This window comes from Triticum dicoccoides, chromosome 6B (genome assembly GCF_002162155.2).
Source record: "Triticum dicoccoides isolate Atlit2015 ecotype Zavitan chromosome 6B, WEW_v2.0, whole genome shotgun sequence".
Lineage (NCBI taxonomy): Eukaryota > Viridiplantae > Streptophyta > Magnoliopsida > Poales > Poaceae > Triticum > Triticum dicoccoides.
The window spans coordinates 209,710,283-209,715,639 of record NC_041391.1 but is presented as its reverse complement, the minus strand read 5'-3'; the positions used below and the strand labels follow the sequence as shown (position 1 = coordinate 209,715,639).

General features: G+C 43.1%; 1 long non-coding RNA gene across 1 annotated transcript; it reads left to right on the top strand.

Moving 5' to 3' along the window:
- The first annotated feature begins 1,239 nt into the window (after positions 1-1,239).
- LOC119324984 lies at positions 1,240-4,002 on the top strand. Its single transcript, XR_005157264.1, has 3 exons — positions 1,240-1,690; positions 2,051-3,348; positions 3,898-4,002. It is a non-coding gene; the product is annotated as an uncharacterized LOC119324984 (long non-coding RNA).
- Positions 4,003-5,357: the final 1,355 nt, after the last annotated feature.

Here is a 5,357-nt window from a genome sequence, read left to right as displayed (position 1 = left end):
AAAAAAAAACAATTTGGGCTGGGCCTCCGGTTAGTAGGTTAGTCCGAAAAATGATATAAAAGTGTATAGTAAAGCCCATAAACATCCAAAACGGGTAATATAATAGCATGGAACAATCAAAAATTATAGATACATTGAAGATGTATCACATATCACTGATAGAAAAGGAGCAGAGAACCCTGTAGCTGATAACTTGTCTAGGCTTGAAAATATTCTTGATGACCCACGACCTATTAATGATAGCTTGCCTGATGAATAGTTAGCTGCAATAAATGTTTCTAATAATACACCTTAGTATGCCGACTATGCTAATTATATTGTTGCTAAATACATACCACCTAGCTTTACATACCAACAAAACAAAAAATTCTTCTATGATTTAGGACATTACTTTTGGGGTGACCCTCATTTAAAACAATACAGAGGCTAGCCAACTCGCTCCCAGAATGCTCCCCCGATTTCATCCTTCGACGGCCGTCCGATCCTGGTCAACGCGGTCTTTTTCTCGTTCCTGGTCGTTCGATCTTCGCTGGAAATTGACCTCTGCGTTTTGACCGGATGATAGATCCTGGGCGGGGATGACTTGTGGGGATCACGCTCGATTTGATTGGCTGGGTGCCGATTTTTTCGGTGCACGGGGCAGCCTCTCCTGCCGTGCCGCGTGCGCGCGAAGCCCGCGTCGTGGGCACTGCGCGGGCGTGGGTCGTGCGCTGCTCCTTGTTTGAATGCAGTTTCTGCTACCCCACCAGTGTTTTGCGAATGATGGGTGGGCCGGTGCTTTCCCTAGTCCCGCTCGTCGGCTGTTCTGGCTGCATGTCTCATGGTGTAGGTTAGAGTTTTCTCAGTCAACCGCTTTTGGCTCCTCGTGCGAGGCCCGCGTGATGTTTCATGGGAGTTGCTGTGCCCCATGTCAGTTGCTGAGGGGTGGGCTGGAGCATGGGCACCCGGCTTGTACACCCACGATTATGCTGCCATGATGACGGGTGGGCCGCCACTACTCCTGGTCCCGCTCATCGAATCCTCCATTGGCTGGGTTGCAATTTCTCGGGTGAACCACACTTGACGCGTCGCGTCACGCGCTGCCCGCGTCCTGCGTTGGAGGAGACGGGGAGCAGTTGGCCGCGTCGTGCGTCGTGACGTTTGCAGGGCCCGTGTCCTCGAAACCTCGCCCAGTCCCCTTGCTTGGACGCTGCACCCCTTCCTCCCTCCTCGAACCCTAACCATCTCCCTCTCCTTGCGTGTTCGTGCTCGTCGCCGCCATTCCTCCCGCTCCCCATGGTTGCCCCGACGCCTCCACCGGCTAGCTACCATGGATCCATGGCCGATGGGAGAGTACAAGGCAGGGAAGGACGCCGTCGTCGACCCATCGCTTAGGTTGGTGGCGCATGGGTCGGATCTGGGCAGAAGGCCGGCGCCTACGGGGGAAAACGACGGGGGTTGGTGCAGCGGAAAATGAGGACGGGGTCGGCCGTAGAGGGAGGCTCGCCGGCCGGAACAACCGGAGCAAGGAGGCAGTGTTGGCCATGGAGGGAGGCCCACTGGCCGGAGCAGCAGGAGCAACTGTAGCCGCTGGTCGGCCCGACACACCGCCTCCTCTGCTGCGGCCCGCACGGTCGAGAGGGGCAGCTGTGCCGTAGCTGGCGGCGAGTTCAGCGGCCGCCGCCTCCTCTCCTCTTCGAATCCAGTTCCAGTAATCTCCCGATGTCTTTCCGCTTTCATTAATTTGTAGGATTTCTTGAGCTTGCTCCTTCCTTCTTCTGTTCGTCAATGTTGCATGATCTATGAATAAATGCTCGGATATAGTTAGTCGTGAGATAGTAGGAGTACCATGGGCTTACAACTTTTGAATATCGTTAATACTTAATGGCCTGTAGTTGTTCAAAAATCTGGAATGTCTTTCGAGAACTGTTGATCAGTGTTGCTATGAGTATTTCTCAGAGTTTTGGTTGCATGGATGTACATTAGAGTAGCAGAGGTTCTTATTTTACTTTGTCCAGAAGAGGGGATTTTACTTATTTTTGTTCATAATTTTTATCTAACTTTCTATCAGCACCGACGACCACAATGGGATGGATCAAGCAGCCAAGACTCAGAGTGTGGTCGACAGTGCGGCTCTTCCAGCACTGAAGTTATGTCTTTTCGGCCAATTTCAATTGCCTCACTACCTCTACACATGGATCCTGTAGGTATTTCCTAATGTAAGTGTCACTGTTTTTCTTCTTTATGTACCTGGACGGAGTGCTCATGAGGATGACGACATGCTACTGAACTCAAATTCAAAAATGAATTTGGGGGCCTGGGGTTTGGAGCCCCTCAGTAAAAGTGCTCAGGCGGCATGTCACAGTTGTTTGCTGATAATTTACCAAGAACAAATTTTGCTTGTCTCTAGCATTAGGCTATGAGCCCTAAAGCAGTTCCAGTGTGATGATCTACCTCTTGACTAGGAAGGGGGGATTGAAAGATAGCACTTGTCGTTTGAAGCAATTAGTATTGGACTACTTGAGGAAGTAGATGTTTAAACCACTAAACCTTATATTCTTTTGTAAAAAGGAGGGTGCAGATAAATAAGGGTTGTTGGCAGCAGCAACCTACACATGTGGAAACAGTGGCTATGGCAGCTCAAAGCGAAGTTGTGGCCGCTAGACAGCAACTCACAACTTAGTGGCAGCTCAAAGTACATATAATCTATTTCTTCTTGGAGCTATCTACTATAATATTATGACTCGGTGCTAGGTGAAGCTTCTAATTTCTCGCCTTTTGTGGTGGCGCTGATTCTTTCAACTGCAGTAGTTTTTCTATGTGCCATTGTAAGTGTAGGTTTTCTACAGTTAAGCCTCTCGCATTGCAAAAAGCTACATTCCATTGTTTTTCTATGTGCCATTGTAAGTGTAGGTTTTCTACCGGCTTCAACATAGATAATTAGCATGCGAGAGGCTTAACTGTAGCTTTTTGCGATGCTAGACGGACATATTCAGTACTGAAAATCTAGACTGTTCTTTCCACTCTGTAACAACTTCTATGCTTGCGCCACCATGATATCAGTACAACATTTCCCTATAAAATTTTATTAGTTGCATGTAAACTGAATTGATTTACCAGTAAAAATCTGGACAACTGATTCCAGTCGATAATAACCATTGTGGCATTACCATGATATGTCATGTATCTGCTCTGAGTTGTAGTATGTTGCAAAAAGTACAATAAGAGATAGAATGTATGCACTATGGCTAGCAATAACTTTTTTTTGACTTGTACAACATTTGATCTATCTATTTTTGTAGGCTATTCCTCTTGTTGCAACCTTTTCCCATAGAATCAAAAGGAATTAGATTGAAGAAATTGCAGGAGGTACTACTTCGTGTTCCATTAGCCTTACTTTTGGAGGCTTGTCTATATATAGTCTTAGTGTCAGAGGTGTGTCAATAGTAGTATTAGTTTTGGAGGCTTGTCTATATTAGTCTTATTTTTTGGATTACGTTTCTTTCCACCTACATCCTCTCTTCATAATGGATTACGTTTCTTTGTTATTGCCATGTGTTACTTTTTCTCATTACTGTGATCGTCAGTGCCCTTAGCAGTGGTTGTTCTTGCTTTATGGCTGCCTTCTCAGTGCACTTTTATTAGTTCTAATACATTAATATAATATGCTTGATTGACCATATTAATTATATATTACACTTCACCAGGGCTGTTGGTCGAAGTGTTGGTTAAAATATTTTGGTGGCAGTGTATAAAACTAATTGTTGTACACGATTGTTAAGTGCACTTTTGAGCTTTGAGTAGACAACTGTGGTCATAATTACTTTAAAGGATCATTAGTATATATTACTGTCGGATTTCCATGTTCAGTTATTCACACTATATTATTGCTTGATTCTGATAGCTTGCTATTATTAGAGCAGGAAGGGTATTCCTGGTGTGACATTCAAAAGCAGTCAAAGCAGTGAGGTTTAGAACGGAGGAGCTCCATGGAATTGTGGATAAAAAATTATCCATAACATGTCTGTCATTGCTCATGTCGACCACAGTATGTGACCGAGCAGTGACAATTGTCTCTAATTATCAATCTTATATAGAGTCTTCTTGATTGATGATTTTGTAGCCTTCTCTTAGCTGTACCATATTAATTCTTAAAACATGATTATTTAAAATTAGTTAAATTTAATGATTTGTTTCACCGTTTTCAAATAAGTAGTTTAAGCCCTTATTGTGTTCTGGAGCTTAATCTTTCTACCTTTTTATGATTGATTTATGCTCTCACAAGCTTAAATGTAACTATTGACATATAATCTCATGGCTCAAAGTCTTAGTTGTTGAATGTATTAAAATTTATAAGACTTGGAGTTTGCACTATAATTTCATCCAGCGGTATTCCCAGTAACTGAATGTTAAGAGCACTGACGATCCCAGGTTGTACATTCAGGTACTGGGAAATGCTTTTATCTTGCAGGCCAGTTTTACATTTATTTTTCAGTAACAAGATGACCATGAACAGGGTATCAAGGTATTTGCCTTGGCATTACTAACGTCGTGTTCAGATTACTAAAAGAAGGATTGATAACGGCATACCTTAACTCAACTGATGCTTTAACTGCTGCCTCTCTAAGCCTTGATTAGCCATGGAGATACTCAAGTTCCAAAGCCCCAAGTGAGGCTATCCTTCTAAGATCTGTTCATCCCAGTTCATTAATTTGTTTGAAATATATATGTATATTCCAATATTGCTCAATCTCCAGCTGGCCTCTAGGTTATCAGATGAAATCCGGTTAAATTTTAGGGAGGTTGAGTAGGAGTGTTTGGAACTAAAGGCTTTGTTGTTGTTATTGTTTGAGTAGGAGTGTCCCCCTTTTCTGTATAAATTTTGTTGCTATGAATAGTTGCATTGTTACGTCAGTGAAAAGTTCCTGGGCGTAGTATGTGTTCCTCTAGACTTGGTTGAAAGTATTCCTTCTGTTATCCAGTTTCTCACTATGCATGTTACCTTTGTTGCTGAATTTTGCCTATAGTTTATATATAGTAGACTCACATGATTACTTGATGACTCATTCACGCAAGAACTATTGTTAATTTTTTCCTTTTCTGCAATGATGGTCGTAGCCCTTTGACTCTACAAGCCGCAAAGGAATGAAGTGTAGAAAATATGTCCATTGTCGTTGAATTGGTGGGATTGTCACCAAGTTAGCGCTGCAGATTTCTATTTTAGAGCAAGAAGCCAAATCATGTAGTTCATTGTAAATCTTGAAAAACTTATTTATTGTCACTTCTATATCTGTTATAAACTTTTTTTGTGATGTGGTACTTGTCAATCTTGGTTTGACCTTCCATTTCAAGTCTACCCTTAAATTCCAGCAGACCAA